Raw genomic sequence first — 19,750 nt, 5'->3', positions numbered from 1 at the left:
AATGGTATGAAGTTCTGCTTTCGGGCTGCTATAACAAAACACCATCAACTGGGTGGCTCATAAACAACAAAAATTTGTTTCTCACATTTTTGTGAGAAGTCAAAGATCAGGGTGCCAGCAGATTCCGTGTCTACAGAGGGCTGCTTTCTGGTTCAGAGATGGCTCCTTCCAGCTTGTCATCGTATGGTAGAAGGGAAATCTAGCTCTCTGAGATCGCTCTTTTTTTTTTCCATGTCAGACAGGTAATGCGTTGATGTTGTAACAAGGTTTGAAGGTGGCACATTTCACACACTTGCGTGAATACCAATCACCATGCTCATGAACTACCAAAGGCTCTGGGATCTTTTATAGGGACATTAATCCCATTCATAAAAGTGGAGCCCTCATGACCTCATCACCTCCCAAAGGCCCCACCTTCTAATACCATTATCTTGGTGGTTAGGATCTCAACAAATAAATTATAGGGGGACACAAACATCCAGACCACAGCATGTGTTTACCTGCCATGTTGGCCTCTGTATCCCAGTACACAGGACAAATTGGAGTTTTTAATAACAATGTGCTGACTAAATCAGGACTCAATGGAGGACCAGCTGGAGGCAGAATCCATTTCTAGGCCCAAGCACTGGGGTGGTGGGTAGGAGAAAGAGAAACAGATGAGAGAGAAAATATGAATCTGGCTGTCCAGGGCTCAGGCTCCAGCCAGGCTACATAAAACAGACAGGGACACAGTCGGCCTAGAGCTTCAGAAATCCTAGATTCAAAGGCAAAAGGCAGATTGCCCATCACACTGAATGTATGGACTTCAAGGCCTGTGTGTGCTTCTGTGGCTTGCCAAGTTCACCGGACCAGTCCTTCTTTGCTCACTCAGTCTTCAGCTGGACTGACTGTCCTTTTCCTCCTGTGTGTTCTACAGTCCAGTGGATAAGACTCAGCACAGCCTCTGGTTTTGAATCCCACCTTCACCAACACTTAGGCAAATTATGACACCTTTCTGTGCCTCAGTTTCCTGATCTGCCAACTAGGGACTATACTATAACCTATTTCTTAGGATGAGGATTAAATGATTTTAAGTGACACAGAAATGAATCACTTATAACCATGTCTGGCTTAGAGTAGGGGCTTGATAAATGGTAATCTGTTTTAATGGTTATTAGCGCTTAGTGATTATGTTACCGACAGTTTCTAGCTGTGATCAGTTGAAGGCCAGAACAGCAATGTCAGGGGTGGACTCAAACTGAGGAGGGCTACTTTGGAGTGATGAAGCAAGGACTAGCTTGGTCTGAGAGAGAGGACCCCTGGGCTCAAGTTCACCTCTATCAGGCTCACCGTGTGACCAGTGCAGAGGGTACAGAGGAGGAGGACAGGCAGGAAGAGTGGTATTGAAGAATGGGCTGAAATGGGCTTGCCCTGGATGGAGGGCAGAGGGAAATCTAGCATTGTTCCTCGCCTGCTTAAAATTCATCAGTGACTCCTCCTGCTCTTCTGAATCAAAGCCAGCCCTAATCTCATCACAGGATTCAAGGGCACCCTGGACTGACATGAAGACACCCTACCCTGCCCACCCTTCCCTTCCCTTCCCTGCCCACCTTTCCCTCCCCTCCCCTCCCCTCTCCTCCCCTCCCCTCCCCTCTCCTCCCCTCCCCTTCCCTCCCCTTCTCTTCCTTCTTTCTTACTTTCTTTCAAGATGGAGTCTCGCTCTGTCACCCAGGCTGGAGTGCAGTGGCTCAATCTCAACTCTGCAACCCTCCCAGGTTCAAGCGATTCTCCTGCCTCAGCCTCCCAAGTAGCTGGGATTACAAGCATGCACCACCATGCCTGGCTAATTTTTGTATTTTTAGTGGAGATGGGGTTTCACATCTTGGCCAGGCTGTTCTCCAACTACTGACCTCCAGCGATCTGCCCACCTCAGCCTCCCAAAGTCCTGGGATTACAGGCATGAGCCACCACACCCGGCCACACCTTGCCCTTTCTTTTGGCCATCTTTCTGATCCTTCCTGGTCCAGTCAGTTGTCAGACTCCAGGGCAGTCACCCTGCTATCCCCAGGGCTGGTCAGAGCCCCTTCAGGCATTGCAGCCCCTGAGCCCACCTCCCTTCAGTACTAATCACAACATATTGTCAGGGCTTGGTTCTTCATCTGAGTCTCCCTCTTGACTACTGAGAATGAGAGAGGTCTTGGCACGTCGATATCAGTATCTCAGCATCCTCAGGGATAGCTCAATTATAGAAGTGCTTGGTTAAGGTTTGCTTAATGAATCAGGGGCTGGAGGAGATAGCATAAAAACTTATTTCAACTCTCTAAAACTTTAATTCAATTGCCCTGGGTAAGTCATTTAATCTTTCCAGGCCTCTGTTTCTTAATCTGTTAAATGGGGATCATTATTCTTGCCTTGCCTCCTCCTCACAGCTGCTGTGAGGATCAAACAAATGTACTTTATAAGATGTTCTTATATCAAAAAAAAATTTTAAGTAAAATGAATAAATACATGTTATACTCATTAATGCATTCATTCAACAAATATCTATTAAGCACCTACAAATGCAGGGCATGCTCTAATATAATCCCAGGTATTCTTTTTTTAAAAAAATTGAGATATAATTCATATGCCATAAAATGTACCACTTTACAGCACACAATTCAGTCCTCTTGAGTATATTTACATATGGAGTTGTGCAGTCATCATCAGTAATTCCAGAATCCCAGTTGTTCTGGCAAGTGCTGAGCTATAATCTCCAATGCTCCTTAAGAACCTGGGTCTCTGGTTCTGGTTTGGCCTGGGTGCTACTTTTCTGATAAAGCTCAGGGTGCCCCTTGGAAGAATTTCTCTGGGATAGAAGTAGAGCAAAAGATAGGCACTCAGTACACTCTGTGTTTTTTGTTTGTTTGTTTGTTTGTTTGTTTGTTTGTTTTGAGATGGAGTCTTGCTCTTGTAGTCCAGGCTGAAGTGCAGTGGCTTGATCTTGGCTCACTGCAACCTCTACCTCCCAGGTCCCAGTTCAAGCAATTCTCCTGCCTCAGCCTCTGAAGTAGCTGGGATTATAGGCATGCGCCATCTGTGTTTCATTTAATGAAACAAAGCAGTAGATTTTCCTAGGGAAAGGCCCATCATATTAGTCGAGTCCAAGTCTTTTCCTAGCCTTGCCTCTCTAAGCTGTCCTGAATGTAGTGATTGTGCTGACACTTGCCTCAGTTTCCCTATCTACTCCCTGAGCAGCAAGCAGGCTGAAACCCATTCCTCCAACATCCCACAGAGGGATGCCCCCTAACAAATGACTAATCTTGTCCATCTTGTCAGAAGGAAAAGACTAGCCTGTTATGTTAGCTGAGATTGGCAAGAGTCGTAGGTTGGGGCTGAATTTGGGGAACTCTCAGATACAGAACTGGTGAGTGAGGCTTTACTCTGGAGGCCTTAGGAAGCCTGGGAAGGTCCAAACTGGGGACATGACCCCTCCCCCACACTGGGCTGAACCAGAGAGGGAGTCCTGGATGGAGGTGGAGAGGGACTAAGAGGCCAGCCACAGGCTGTCCCAGTAGTTGTTAGCACTGGGCACTGAGAAGGTCAGGATTCCTGGACACTGGCTTCTATCTTCTAGCCCTGCTCTGCCACTATCTTTTATGCAACCTTGGAGAAGTCACTTACCTTCTCTGAGCCTCAGTTAACCCACCCACAAAATGGGATAATTATACCCTTCCTGCCTTATTTCTCAGGATTACAAGGAAAATCAGATGAGATGAAAAATTGAAAAGCCCTAAAAAAAACAAAAACAAAACAAACAAACAAATAAAAAGCCCTTTGTAGAAAAAAATATAAAGGACTTTGATTCTAGTTCTAGTGTGAGCCAGGTGATAAGGGCCATGGGGTTGAAGGATCCTAATGAAAGAATTCTTCTGTCCTTCTCTGCCTCTTTTCCCATTACAGAAATGCTAGAATTCCTTCAAGAAGGATTGGAGAAATCCAGGGACTCCAGAGACCATAAGAGTCACAGAAGAAATAATGGATGTCTGGACCTTACGTGGGCAACATTCCTGAGGCCTGGGTCCCCCAGAGACACCCCTCTAGCTCTCAGGCAGGCAGCAATCCAGGAGGAATGATCTGTTACCATGTAGAGGAGAGGATGGAGAGCAGCCAGGGTAGCCAGAGTCAGCATTTCAGAGCCACTGCCGCAGGAGGAGGAATTGATGGGCAAGAGCAGGGGAGGGAAGGGGCAGTTTTCCATGTTGAGTCTCTAGGTTTATGTCCTTCCTTCAGGAGACAAAGGCACAATCATTCACATTTCATGTGACAACTGCATTTGCATCATTTTCCTCCTCTGAGCCTCAACTTCCTCATCTGCAAAATGGGATGATAAAACCCCTGACTCACTGTGAATCCAGCTCAGGAAAAATAACTGCTATTCTACCCTTTGAAACCAAGAGAGCTCCTAGCACTACATCATACTCTTCTCCCAATTTCCCACCTGTGTTGTTTGGAGAAAAATCCAAAGGCACTTTAGGAACAGAGCCCAGGCCTCTGGGGGGCATTATCCACCTTCTGACAAATGGATGAGATTAGCTAAGGGAGGGCACAGGAGAAAGGAGCCCCTCCATGGGTGAGAGGCATGTGCTTCAGCCTGTTATCCAGGGAGGATATGGAGAACCCTCCTGAATGGCTAGTCCAGCCATTCTGGTGCCTGGAGCACTGTGCTGTCTGGAGAAAGTGCTGATCCCTGGAGAATGGACCATTCTTCCCTCCATTCACCACCAGGAAGAAGGGAATGAAGCACTGACAGCTGTTGGTGCCCAGGTGCCTTGTCTACCCTCCAGATAGGGCCTGTCCACCTCACATCAGGAGGAAAGGAAGGAACTGAGCACCTGTGTTGAGCTCTCCTGGAGAAGATCAACCCTCTTCACATCTATGAAGAGAACAGTCTGGAAGAAGGAGGCACCTTCTGTGGGGCCTGAAAACACAGCTGGCCACAACACCCCCCATCCTCACCCCCACCTCAGCTCTTTCATTCTCCCCAAGCTTCACTACCCCTGCTTCTCTCTTCCAACCCTTCCTAGAGATCCCTCCCTGAATTGAATGTCCAAATCCTAGTTCCCTTCAACTTAGATCAAATGTCCCCTTCTCCCCCTTTCCCTCACCTCTGTCCTCTGAACTTCAGTTGCATTTTTCCTGTCCCTCTCAGTGGCAATTTGCATGCTGACTGTGTCACAATCACATCTGCACACATGTATCCCCCCCCAGGGGACACAGCTGACTGCAGTGGGTTCTAGTACAGGCTCTGGAGCTAGGCAGACCTGAACTCAAATACCAGTTTTGTAGTTTCTTAGTCACTTATTCCCTCTGAGCCTCAGTTTCCCCTGGAAAATGGGGACAATAACAGAACCTACTCTCTGGAGTTGTTGTTGCAATTATTATTATTATTATATTTTTGAGACAGTCTTGTTCTGTCGCCCAGGCTGGAATGCAGTCATACGATCGCAGCTCACTGCAACCTCCACCTCCTGAGTTCAAGTGATTCTCCTGTCTCAGCCTCCCAAATGGCTGGGATTACAGGCGTGCACCACCACGCCTGGCTAATTTTTGTATTTTTAGTAGAAATGGGGTTTCACCATGTTGGTCAGGCTGGTCTCAAACTCCCGACCTCAATTGATCCACCCACTTCGGCCTCCCAAAGTGTTGGGATTACAGGTGTGAGCCACTGCACCTGGCCTGCTGTTGCAATTAAATGAGATAATGCACATAAAGAGTTCAGCATGGAGCCTGGCACAATGTCAGTAATGTGACTTATTGTGATGGTGACCGTTCAGGCAGGTTCATGGATGATTTTTTTCTTGATATCTCCTGAAACACCTAACACAGAGCCATATGCTGTCTGGATGGATTTGTACGGAGGTAGACATGTGCACTGCGTAGGGAAGCCCTTTTCAACAGGCAGAGCAGTGCAACCTGGGCCTGGGCTGCCTCTGTAGGTCATGAGCTCCGTGCATACAAGCAAAAGCAAGATGGCCACTTGGCCTACTAAACAGAGGCTGGAGATGCAGTAGTCAGAGCATGGTCTCTGAAGCCAGACACCTTGGGCTTGAAACCCAGCTCCCTTACTTACTCAAAGTGTGGCCTTAACTTAACAGGGCCTCAGTTTCCTCATCGATAATATGGGGAAATAATAGTAATAATAGGACCTACCCAAAGACTGTCATGAGAGTTAAATGAAAGAATACACATAAAGCAATAGAACATGCCTGGCACAGAGAGAGTAATTCAATGCACATTCGCTATTGTTATTATTGTTGGCATTTGCATTACTATAACTGAAGAGGGGAGTTACAGCCCCTTGCAGGCCTATGAGCTGTTACAACCTAGGGTTCCACTAATATCCTAGCATGTTCTCATGGTCTGCCAACAGTCTTCTACTCCCCCTATGTCTGGTGCTAGCTGTGCCCCTACATTAGCTACATGGGTAGGCACCTGACCCATACCTGGCCACTCAGAATATTCCTATCCTCCCAGCAACAGTGACTGAAACACTCAGAGTCCTTCCCTTGGATTGACATACAGATTCTAGAAGAAAAAGAGTCTCCCTTTTCTGTTTGGATTGCTAAGCTGGGGCAAAGGACAGCTTAAAAGGGACAGATAAACAGTGATGGCAGAGAGAGTGTCAACCTGATTCCTCATTCTTCAGACCCATGAACTGCCCCAGGATCCATTAAAGTCGTTTTTTGGTTTAAAGCCACTTTGAGTTGAGTTTTTGTCACTGGTTTCTGGAAAAGAGCCATGCCCAATTGTATAGACCCTAACTAAGATAAGGTCAGTGCTGGCCACGGGAAGGACCAAGCAGAAGCCAGTATTATAACAACTCTTGTGTACGTGGCACCACCCCTATCATCTGGGTTGCAGTGGGCAGTTTTCAAAGCATGTTCTCAAGAATACCCTGACCCAGTGTCTTTAGACCCTGCTTCCTAGAGCCCTGGGAATTTGCAGAGGTATCTCCAAAAGCACACAGGAAACTAAGAGCCATGAGGAGGGCAAAATTCTGGGTAAACTGCCCTAGAACCAGACAAGTTCTGCTATAAATGCTTACAGTATTGGGTTTCTGCTGTCCAAAAAGATTTGAAAAACTCCATTCTAATTGACACTTAGCAAAGCATTGAGAAGTAGCTAGGGCTGATGTGTTCATCTGAATTCTATGGAAGGAGAAACGAGGGCTCAGAAAGGGGAAGTCATGAGACCATTACTGTAGAGCAAGAATTTGAATGTGGGGCTCTAGACACACAGGCCAAATAGCTCCGACTGCACCCAGCTGCCTGTGAAAGTCTATTATCTCTCACATTTCCTGTCTCCTTCAGTAAACTGATGGTGGTTAATACCTAGAGTCTCATCTTTCTTGGCTCTGACTCCTACAGAATTATCTGCCTCTGAGCTTGGCTCCTTGAAAGGCTTCAGGAAGCTTGAGGAATGTGTGGAATAAATGCATGAGCTGATCTCAACCTCCCCTTAACGGAGCCCCACCTTCCCTATGCGCACATACCTTGAGCTCCGCATATCCCCACAAGTTTGCCCAAATGTCAGGGAAAGGCTGGGCAGGCTCCCTCCCAGGAACTCCTAATCCACCTCCTCTGTCCTGGCTGTGCTGTGGCTGCGGACAGAGGATTCCTTGTTCCCGGTGCTTCCTGCCCAGAGATCTCCATGGGGCCCCTGTAGGAAGGAGCCAAATCGCTCCTTTTAACTGAGCTAAAGCCACCCCCTACCCCCACCACCCCCAGGAGCAACATGCTCCCAGCTCTGCCCACCATTCATTCTACCTGTCCCAGCCTGGCTCGGCCACACTTCATTCCCCATAGTTCCTGCTCCCTACAGGTGCACACACATGTGTACACACACACACACACACACACAAATGGGAAGTTTCCCTAGGGGTACAAAGATACTTCACATCGAACCAAAATTAAAAACCAGAGGACTCCAGGATGGTAACATCACAGCCCTGGCAGTTGTGCCTTACTAGTAACATCACAGTTTTGACATTTGCATGTTACTTCGAAATTTCCCAATCAATGTAACTCCATTGGCTGAGTTCCCTCTCTACTCCCTCGCCCTGCCAGAGTCACAGCACCTCCAAACTGGGAAGAAGCTTTGACACGCCCCAGGTCAGTGGTTTCCAAAGTGTCTTCCATAAAGCCAAGAAAAGGTCAGTTGCATTGTCTGGGGGCTTCTGGGGGTTGACGAATTGGCCAACCCCATGCCAATTCCAACACACACTGCAACCCCTTTAGCTGTTTTGTACATTGAGATTCTTTGGGGTGCAATGGAAAAGGAGAGTTCCCTCTGGAAAGTTTGAAAACAAATCATTTAGTCTGACCCTACTTTCCCCTATCCCCTGACCCAACAATGTTGATGCAACCCTGAGGCCAATAGAAAGGAAGGTCATATAGTAGTCAACGGGCAGGGCCAGGATGAAAACACTCTCTCCTGAATCTAGTCTACGACCTAGGAGTGGTGAAGCAAAGGCAGGCAAGGGCCATGGGGCCAGCTTCCAGGCCCAGCACCGTCCTTCACCAGCCACGGTGGCATGGATGAGCAATAGAGGCAAAGCCTGTTGTTGAATACAGAGCTTGATGAATATGCATTTCAGTCCCTACCCCAAAACAAGCCAAAACCAGGGAGGGCCCCCAGCACTGCCCCCGTTTTCAATGCCACCAGAAACAGGTGGCCTAGACAAAGCCTCACACTTCCCCAGCAGTCAAATATGTCAAAATTGAGAGCCCAAGGGCCTAGAAAACCTCTTTGTCCAACCTCAGCAGGAGAATAATAAGGCTATGCCTCTAGAACACTCACCCCTCTTCTGTCCACACCAGCTCCCCAGGGGCAAGAACTTCTGTCAGTCAGGCACCTAGAGAGAGGAAACAGCGTTAGCTCCTCAGAACAGGAGTTCATGAGCCCAGCATGTGCTGGAAATTGAGAGGCTGGCATTTGACTCTCTGAGGCACCTTAGGGAAGTTGCTGAACCTGTTAAACAAAAAGGCCTTGTGACAAGGCAGAAAGCAAAATAGAAAGTAACAAATATGCACCTGAAGCGGCGGCAGGGGCCAGGCAGCGAAGGAGTTTGGAGGCCAAGGTGAAGATTCGCTCTTTATTGTAAGAGCAAAGAGAAACCACTGGCTTGCAGGGTAGAGGCTGGATGGAAGAGGGGCAGGGGAAGCTGTAGGAACACCAGTTAGGAGGTTGTTGTGATTATCCAGGGGAGATATGACGAGGGCCTAGGCTAGGGTGGTTGCAGAAGAGATAGAAAGAGGCGGACAGACTCAAGAGGTATTTAAGAGGTGGTATCCGGCCGGGTGCGGTGGCTCAAGCCTGTAATCCCAGCACTTTGGGAGGCCGAGACGGGCGGATCACGAGGTCAGGAGATCCAGACCATCCTGCCTAATATGGTGAAACCCCGTCTCTACTAAAAAATACAAAAAAAAAAAAAAAAAACTAGCCGGGCGAGGTGGCGGGCGCCTGTAGTCCCAGCTACTCGAGAGGCTGAGGCAGGAGAATGGCATAAACCCGGGAGGCGGAGCTTGCAGCAAGCTGAAATCCGGCCACTGCACTCCAGCCTGGGCAACAGAGCGAGACTCCGTCTCAAAAAAAAAAAAAAAAAAAAAAAGAGGTGGTATCCCCAGAACTTGCTGGTGGACTAGATGTATGGGGAGGAAGGAGAGTGGGGGCCCCAATCTCCAGGTTCCTCCTCAGGTGCCATGGTTATACCCCCTGCTGTCCACTTGGCCTTTCCTCGCCTTAGTCTCCCTGTCTGTGAAATAAATATGGTTGGAATCAGTGATCCCTTGGGGTCTTTCCTTTTTTTTTTTTTTTGAGACGGAGTCTCGCTCTGTTGCCCAGGCTGGAGTGCAATGGCGCGACCTTGGCTCACTGCAACCTCCGTATACCAGGTTCAAACAACTCTCCTGTCTCAGCCTTCCAAGTAGCTGGGATTACAGGCATGCGCCACCATGCCTGGCTAATTTTTTTGTATTTTTAGTAGAGACAAGGTTTCACCATGTTGGTCAAGCTGGTTTCAAACTCCTGACCTCAAGTGATCCACCCACCTTGGCCTCCCAAAGTGCTAGGATTACAGGCATGAGCTACTATGCCCGGCCTCCCTCGGGGTCTTTTTAGCATTCACACCCTATTCTGGTGTAATTCACTCAGAGTAAATAAGTACATTTTCAATCCTCTTTGAGCTCCAACCACAGGTCAGGCTTAGTATGCAATGGAGCAGGAGACTTGGAGGGAGAAGCTACAGGCACCCTGGACTCACACACTCAGAACAGTCAGTCTCCAGGTGGGATGAGGTGTTCCTACTTCATGTAGAATATGAAAATCAGGTGAACAGGAAGAACGTACAGCGGTTTATGAGCTTAGGCTCTGGAGTCACTCGGACCTGGTTTGAATTCTGGTTCTAACACTTACTAGCTATGTGGCCCAGGGCAAGTCATTTTACTTCCTCATTTGGAAAATAGGAATAATAGTGTCTGCTTCCAGGGCTAATAGCGGGGACTAAATGAGATGACACCTGTGAACAGCTCAGCAAGGTGCCTTATCACAACTGTCCAAGAGGTAGCAGTGCCATTCAAAGATGGGGAAACTGAGACCTAGAAGGATGAAATGACTCACTGAAGACGAGGCAGTGAATAAGTGGCAGAGCTGAGACCCCTACACTGGCGGCTGGGATCTGGAGCCCAGCTAAACCACTAGGTTATACATATACCATTCCTGTTCCTGCTTTTCAGACGAGGAAGTTGAGGTCAAAAAAAGAACAAGTGACTTGCCCAAGGTCACAGAGAGAATCAGAGATAGAAGAAGGATTTGAACTCAGGCATCTTTGATGTAAAAGCTCATGGTCTTTCCGGGGATACCCAGAAAGTAGGTATGTGTGGATAGGCTTCAAATTTCAGGGCCCTTTAAACCTGGAATAGGGACAAATGCAAATTGAGGCCAATGGGGTGTGTGTGTGTGTGTGTGTGTGTGTGTGTGTGTGTATGTGTGTGTGTGTGTAATGCAAACTGAGGCCAATGGGATGTGAGAGTGTGTGTGTGTAACAAATGCAAACTGGGGCCAATGGGTGTGAGTGTGTGTGTGTGCATGTGTGTGCAGCTACCTTGAGAGGAAACCAGGAGGAGCTGATGAAACAAAAGCCTCTTTCTCAGAAGCCCTCTCTGGGGACTGGGCAGGAGAGAAGGGCGCTGACAAGCAGGGCCGTCCATCCTGCTGGGGCTGAGCTGAAGGTTGGATCTAAGCAAACAGAATCAGTTCCAGCTTGGCCACCAACTTGCTATGTGATCAGCAGTTTCTCTCTCGCTCTCTCTCTCTCTCTCTCTCTCTCTCTCTCTCTCTCTCTCTCTCTCACTCTATCTTTCTCATCTCTGTTTCTTCGACTTCAGAATGAGACTATTGTACTAAACAATGTCAAGATCCTTTCCAGTTACAGAAGACTAATAATAACTATTCCTTACAAGGTCCGGATTTCTGGTCAGGCGCTGCTCCTACAACCTCGAATGGTGGCATCAGCTGACACCAATACCACCATGACAGGGGCAGGATGTCCTGCATTCAGGTTCCGGCTGTGTAGCCAGGTCACTTTCCCTTCACAGGCCTCAGTTTCCTCATCTGTAAAATGGGAATTTATCTTTCCCTGATCACTTGCAGAAAGGAATATCCAAGGAGCTACCCGAAAACCAAGCAATCTCTTGAGGTATCATACAAAGGTATGAGATGAGGTATCATACAAATCCCCATCCCAACCCCCACCCTCAAGCTATTTTAACTTCTTCCCCTCTGGCCAATGTCCCTTGAGACACATGGAATAACTGAATATGAGCTGCTGGATGCAACAGTACTGTCGTGGCAACAGCCCCCACACTAACAATAGTAGCAACCACCAAACAGCAAATATTTGACTGCTTGGGCATGCCAGGCACTGTTCTAAATACTCACTCAGATTATTTCTCAGGCCATCCCCTCAACCACCATTAGTCTCAGTTTGCAGATGAAAGGCTCAGGTTCAGCAAAGAGAAGTGCCCAAGGTCACACACACAGCAAGTAAAGGGCATGGCCAGGATGAGGACCCAGACCAAGGTTTTTCATTTGCCATCAGAAGCCCTGATCTCATGCTCAAGGCTGTGGGGCTGTCCAAGGTAACATTCCTACCAAGGGGCAAGGCCCGGGCTGGGGTGAAGTGGGGAATATCCATCCTTCATTGGCCTCCCAACCTTCCCCAAATAACTAGTCTTTATGTAGTCTTCTATTATTAATCGAATGTGTCCAGCTCAACTCCATCTACAATAGTGTTGTCAAATAGAAATATAATGCAAGCCACATATGTAATTTAAAAGTTTATAGTAGCTACATTTTATTTTATTTTATTTTATTTTATTTTTTGAGTCAGAATCTCGCTCTGTCACCCAGGCTGGAGTGCAGACGCACAATCTTGGCTCACTGCAGCCTCCACCTCCCGCATTCAAGCAATTCTCATGCCTCAGCTTCCCAAATAGCTGGGGTTACAAGCACGCACCTCCATGCTTGGCTAATTTTTGTAATTTCAGTAGAGACAGGGTTTCTCCATGTCGCCCACGCTGGTCTCGAACTCCTGGTCTCAAGCGATCCACCTGTCTCGGCCTCCCAAAGTGCTGGGTTTACAGGTGTGAGCCATCGTGCCTGGCCTTAGTAGCTACATTTTAAAAAGTGCAAAGGAATGAGGGAAATTAATTTTCATAATATATTCATTTAACCCAATATATCTATCTCAACATGTAATCAATGTAAAATATACTATAGGCCTGACTGGGTGGTTTAAGCCTGTAATCCCCACACTTTGGGAGGCTAAGGCGGAAGGATCTCTTGAGACCAGTTCAAGAACAGCCTGGCCAACATAGCAAGGCCTTGTCTCTACAAAAAATAAAAAAATTTAGCTGGGTGAGGTGACACATGCCTATAGTCCCCGCTACTAGCTGAAGTGGGAGGATCCCTTAAGTCCAGGAGTTCAGGGGTTGCAGTGAGCTACGATCGTGCCACTCACTTCAGCCTGTGCAACAGAGTGAGAATCTGTCTCTAAAAAAAAATTAAAACTAAAATGAAAAAGACTACAGAGATATTTTACTTTTTTTTTTTTTTTTTTTTTGAGACGGAGTCTGGCTCTGTCGCCCAGGCTGGAGTGCAGTGGCCGGGTCTCAGCTCACTGCAAGCTCGGCCTCCTGGGTTTACACCATTCTCCTGCCTCAGCCTCCCAAGCAGCTGGGACTACAGGCGCCCGCCACGTCGCCTGGCTAGTTTTTTGTATTTTTTAGTAGAGACGGGGTTTCATCATGTTAGCCAGGATGGTCTCGATCTCCTGACCTCGTGATCCGCCCATCTCGGCCTCCCAAAGTGCTGGGATTACAGGCTTGAGCCACCGCGCCCGGCCGATATTTTACTTTTTAATACATCCTCTTCTAAATCCAATATGTATTTTATACTTACAATACATCTTGATTCAGGTGCTAAATATTCATAAGATATTTAGATTCTCCTTGCCTTTACAATTATTTTATTTTATTTTATTTATTTATTTTTTTTTTAGATGGAGTCTCACTCTGTCACCCAGGCTAGAATGCAGTGGTATGATCTCAGCTCACTGCAATCTCTGCCTCCTGGGTTCCAGCGATTCTCCTGCCTCAGCCTCCTGAGTAGCTGGAATTACAGGTGTGCGCCACCACACCTGGCTAAATTTTGTATTTTTAGTAGAGATGAGGTTTCACCATGTTGGCCAGGCTGGTCTCGAACTCCTGACCTCAAGTGATCTGCCTACCTTGGCCTCCTAAAGTGCTGGGATTACAGGCATGAGCCACCGCGCCCAGCCACCTTTATGATTTAAAAAAAAAAAAAAGGTGCCAGGTGCAGTGGCTCACGCCTGTAACCCCAGCACTCTGGGAGGCCAAGGTGGGTGTATCACGAGGTCAGGAGATCGAGACCATCCTGGCTAATATGGTGAAACCTCATCTCTACTAAAAATAAAAAAAAATTAGCCGGGCATGGTGACGGGCACCTGTAGTCCCAGCTACTCAGGAGGCTGAGGCAAGAGAATGGCATGAACCCGTGAGGCAGAGCTTGCAGTAAGCTGAGATCATGCCACTGCACTCCAGCCTAGGCGACTGAGCAAGACTCTGTCTCGGGGAAAAAAAAAAAAAGGTATATTCACAAATCTAAGTTTCCAAACATGTATAGTTTGTCAATAAATACATGGAGCATTCTTTTAAAATGTTAAATTAGCTAAAATCAAATAAAATTAAATATTAAATGAAATTTAAAATTCAGCTGGGCGTGGTGGCTCATGCCTGTAATCCTTTGGGATTACTTTTCCCAAGCTCAGGAGTTTGAGACCAGCCCAGAAAACATGGTGGAACCCCATCTCTACTAAAAATACAAAAAATTAGCCAGGCATGGTGGGGCATACCTGTAGTCCCAACTACTCTGGAGGCTGAGGCAGGAGAATCACTTCAGCCTGGGAGGTGGACATCATAATGAGCCAAGATTGTGCCACTGCACTCCAGCCTGAGCGACAGAGTTCAAAAAGTTCAGTTCCTCGGTGGCCCTAGCCACATTTTACATGTCCACTAGCCACATGTGACTAATGGCTGCTGTATGGGGCAGCTGCAACTCTGCAGTCAAGTCCTTGAGGGCCTGGGCTGATGGCCTCTTTGGCCCTGGCCCAGAGCTAAGCCTCGGAGGTAAAGTTGACTTACCTCTGTGAGCTTACCTCTGAATAGAATGGCATCTACTCATTCAACAAAACCTTACTGAACCTAATATTAATATTTACCTCTGGTGCCTACACAGTGATGGTGACAATGGGATCTGAGTACCCAGTGTCCTTCACTGACTCCTCAAACCTCCCCAAATAGGAACTCCTGTAGTGTTCAGAGGATGAGGCTGTGGCTCACAGAGGTAAGTTACCTGCACAAAGTCACCCAGCTTTGACTAGGCCCGCTGACTCAGAAACCTGAGCTCTGTCCCTAAACTTTGGCAGGGGCCTACCCTGAGGCTCAGTCTCCTAGAAGAAGGAATAAGCCTTTGCCACTATTCTCAGGGTGCCCGTATCTCCCAGTCTGTTGGCAGAGAATGGCCCAGAATAAGAAACTCAATGAAGAGGACAAAAGGGAAGGAGAGTAGGACAATGGCATAGCATGGGCTGCACGGGCAGTGATCCTGTGTGTAGGGCTTAGGCCACTGTGACACCATCCTTAGCTCCCCCACCCACATCCAGCAGGAGGCAAAGCCAGCAAGGTCCACTGGCTGCCTGGCCTCTGGGCAGGTCTCCAGGGCTAGACACCCTGCCCTCCCCCACACCTCCCCTAAGAGCACTCACCCAGAGGCCCTTGGACTAAGGCCAGAGCCAGTGCTCACCTCCCAGGGACACCTTAGCTGGAGGCAGGGGAAAGGGCTAGATGGCAGCCTGCCCCCTGGGGAGGAGGGGAGGAGAGGGCCTTGGAAGCAGATTCCAGAGTAGGGAAAAGGTGGCAGGTACCAGCCAGAAAAACCTGGGTGACTCCACCCCTCCCCTAGGGTGCAGCCCCACTCCCACCAGCCCAGCAGAGTGAAACTCTCACCAGCTATTAGGTTTAACAATTAACTCTGACTAGTTTTCATTTCGGCAGGAGGTAGTTCCAACAAGAACCATCTGGGGCTGGGGCATTTGCAAGGGGATAGAAGCTGAGAAGAGGGAGTGACTCATGTAAAGGGAGAGAGAAGTGGCCAGTGGCCCCCTCCCCTCCTCCTTCCCATCCTTCCCTGGCAATGTAGAATAGCCCTCTGTGCCAAGGAGTGATGGCATGAGTTCCATGAAATCAAGGGCAGTGCCTGGCACATAGTGGTGCTCAATAAATATTTTTCATCAACAAATTAAGCAGGGTGGGTAAAGTAGAAGAAAACAGTCCCGCTCCATGGGCAGATTGATGGAGGGGAAGTGAAAGGAAGTGAAAGATGACTTGCCCTGGGCTGAGTACTGCCTTGACCCCTTTGACCCCAGGATCTCACAAGAACTGGAATGGTTGCCACCCAGGGCATGCCAGAGACATGGCTTTGAAGTCCTCCAGCCCTGGATGCCACTCCTGACTCCATTCTTCCTAGCTCTGACCTTGGGAGTCCTAGTTTCTTCCCCTGCAATGGAGGCGATACCTCTACAGTCCAGGGCTGTACAGAGCCAGGCCCACAGATGCTAGGGTGCCTCTTCTGTTCTCATATAGTCATATCTCTTGCTGCTTGGCAACAGCCTCCTGTTCTCAAGCCACCCCCTGATTTCCCCCACATCCCAATATTCCCCTGGCTCCTACCTATGTGGCCCTTTCTCCTTTTCCGGAAGGAAAGCCTGGAATGATGACGGCTCCGGCCCACTCACATCCCACTCACCTGGGATCACGCACACACCCTAGCAACAGACTGCTCCCAGCTTGACGTTTGCTTGTCACGTACATCTTTCATGGGTTCTGTGGCCCCCTCCTCACCCTAACACAGGCCTAGGTCCACAGTCCATCCAGAGTGCGCGGGGCCAGTTCACTAGGTGTTCTTGGGTGCCATCTCCTCCTCCCAGGCCTCTGCTTCCCACCTGCATAGTGTGGCATGAGGGAAGTGGATTCAGAGATCACTTCTGCTAGTGGGCTCTGACATAGAGAGATTCTGACATTTCTGGAGTCATTTTGTGCTTTAACTTCAGACATCAATGTTCAAATCCCAATCTTGGCCAGATAAACAGGCAGCCCTGCAGAAGCCCAGAACTGAAGCCCACCTCACCATTCTTAGCACAAGCCTGGGCAGAGGGACAATGTCCCCCCACCTCCCTGGTCCCCACTCCCTCTGCCATAAAGCCTCACTCTTCTACCCTACCTTCCCGCAGTCTCTCTCTCACTCTCAATGGCAGCATCATGAGTCATCACTCCCCCAAATTCTTCTTGGCAAAACAAAGCTTGAAGCTCCTGCTCCATCCGGGGTGCCGACCCTATGCCCCTTCTGCAGGGAGATTCTAACTCTGCTTCTGCTCTGCTGTTTCCCACATCCTTCCTAAAACTCTCCAAATATGCACCCCACTTCCCCATTCTCCACAGGGAATATGGGCCTCCTCCCAGACTGTCATTGCCCTTCCTGCTTCATGCCCTTCTGGCTCAAATGTCACCTCTAGCCTGGCATCTACACTAATGACTCACCCCTCAACTCACTCAGCCACATCTCTGCCAGACACTGACTTCTTGTACTAGAGTCTTACTGCCTCATTTGACCTTAAGACCCTGGAGACAAGGAATTCCTGTCATTATTATTTTTTTATCTCTCACCTTGGCCCCTGCAGCACAATGCTCAGAACGTAGTAGACGTTTGTTGAAACAATGGTAATAACTATTAACCAAAAAATAATAAATCATAATCATTTATTAGCTATTTGTTCTTTACCATGCTTTTATCAGCATTTTACACAAAGCACTTCAGTTAATACTCCCAAGCCCCCAGTAGACTTGTCATCCCTACCTCTTTGTTTTAAACTGAGAAAATTAAGGCTCAGAGAGGGGAAATGATCTGCTTAAGGTTACACAGCCCAGAAATGGCAGAATCAAGATTGGAATTTAAGTTCTTACTCATTGCCCTACTTGGCCTCCCTTCAATCCACAAATAGAGGGAGGGGCCATGTGAGAAACCATGGCCTGCCAGTGACATGGGCCATAGGGGCTGTAGAGAGGCCAGCTCAGCCCAGAGCTGGATGCAGATTCTGCAAACTTAGTAAGCCTCAATTAAGCATTTGTTCTGTGCACAGCCCCATGCTAGGTGCTGGGAAGCAAAGAACAAGACATAAGACATCCCAGTGCTGACAACCTGGTGGAAGAAAATAGCCACCTCCCTGGATAAAGCTAAGACCAAACAGAACTCATCCCCCAGAGGGGAACAGATAAGGTACTAAGGGAGTGCAGAGGAGTTAAAGACAAATTTCATCTTGGGGTGAGGGGGAGGGCTTACAAGGTTTTGTAGGACATAGGCTGGCATCTGAGCTGAGCCTTGAAAAGGCAGACAGGATTTCAACAGTGATTGCGGAATGATGGGGGTGGCATTCTTGGCAGGGAGGAACAGAGGGAGCTGGGGCAAAGACATAGGAAGCACTGGGCATGTCCCAGGAGCCTCAGGAAATTAGTTCTCGCAGCCCTCCCCTTGGCACTGACCCACATGTCCAGCTCTGAACAGAGGCCACCTTGAGCTTTCCCAGATTCATGGGCACCTTGCTCACTTATGGTGAGTGGGGACGGAAAGGGAGAAAGGGCTTGAGCATTTGGGCATGTGGTCGGACAGAAGGGATTCAAGGGGCCAGAATGCAGGCTATGTCCAGAATCTCTGAAGGTGGAAGATGCTTAAGGGCAAGGTCCCCCCAGTGGTGGGTGAAGCCAGGGAGGAGCAAGGAAAAGGACAAAGAACTTAGACTAGGTAGCAGGAGACCTGACTTCCAGAACCACAGATCAAAGCTGCATGAAACCTTGGGATTATCCCGTCCAACCCCCATCTTACAGCTGGGAAAACTGAGGCCCAGACAGAGGGACAGGTCTATAGTCCCTGACCACCTTCACAGCAAAGCCAGCAATGTGCTGAGAGGCATGAGAGACCAGCCCTCTCCACCCAGCTCTGCCATTGGCTCCCTGGTGACCTTTCTCTAGACATTAGGCTCCAACTCCATAAAACAACCCTGAAGACAGCAGTTCTAAAGTTTTACGGGTTGTGACTCCAAGACAGATGGTGCCTGTGGATTCTCTCCTGGGGACAATGCACACTCTTAACATTGTGCATGCCATTTCAGAAGTTCATGAACATCTGAGACCAGCCTTCTACAAGGGCAATCTGAGAACCATCTGTGTCCCAATCATCTCGATGGGGAGTCTGTTACAGCAGGCTGCTTCCGGGGCCCCACCTCAGATCTGACCACCCCCCAACCCGCCAGCACATGGAGCAGCTGGGTTTGAATCTCTTGGGTGAGTCCTGGAAAAAGAGTGTTGGCTTTTGTTGTTGTTGTTGTTGTTGTTGTTGTTTTGTTTTGTTTTGAGACAGTCTCACTCTGTCTTATCTCAGTTTACTGCAACCTCCACCTCCCAGGTTCAAGCGATTCTCCTGCTTCATCCTCCCTAGTAGCTGGAATTACAGGTGCATGCCGCCATGCCCAGCTAATTTTTGTATGTTTAGTAGAGATGGGGTTTCCGTTTAGTAGAGATGGGGTTTCCAATGTCAGGCTGGTCTCGAACCCCTGACCTCAGGTGATCCACCTGCCTCAGCCTCCCAAAGTGCTGGGATTACAGGCATGAGCCATGGCACCCGGGTTTTGTTTTGTTTTTTAGCATGCTCACCTTTGTTGCTCTCAGGGGGAACAAAGTTTGAGAAGCCCAGCCTTAGGGAACCCTAGAAGGGAGGGGGTTGGAGTGGGATGCTAAGCCACTCCACCTTCTAGCTGTTTCACAAATTGAATTTCTGCTTCCTTGCCTATGAAGAGTGGCTCTGCGGATAGAAGTTTCAAAGCCACCACTCCTTCACTAAGGTCCCTTCTGACTGAGCCACCTGCTCACGCAGGCAGGTGGCTGGGCTGGGCCAGGCTGACCAACATAATGGTCTCAGTTGGGGTGGGTGGAGGCTCAGCAAGCTGACTGCAGTTGCCTAGATTCCTGAGTGACACTCTGAGACCAGCAGCCCTGCTTGGGAGGGAGTCTGGACTCCTGGGCTGCACTTAGGGTGAGAGCAG

General features: G+C 48.6%; 1 non-coding gene across 1 annotated transcript; it reads right to left on the bottom strand.

The window, feature by feature from the left end:
* Positions 1-232: 232 nt before the first annotated feature.
* LOC115893084 lies at positions 233-335 on the bottom strand. Its single transcript, XR_004053039.1, has one exon. It is a non-coding gene; the product is annotated as a small nucleolar RNA U13 (small nucleolar RNA).
* Between the last annotated feature and the right edge of the window lie 19,415 nt (positions 336-19,750).

Source organism: Rhinopithecus roxellana, chromosome 13, assembly GCF_007565055.1.
Source record: "Rhinopithecus roxellana isolate Shanxi Qingling chromosome 13, ASM756505v1, whole genome shotgun sequence".
Lineage (NCBI taxonomy): Eukaryota > Metazoa > Chordata > Mammalia > Primates > Cercopithecidae > Rhinopithecus > Rhinopithecus roxellana.
Note: the sequence above shows the minus strand (reverse complement) of the source record. Positions and strands in the feature narration are given on the sequence as shown.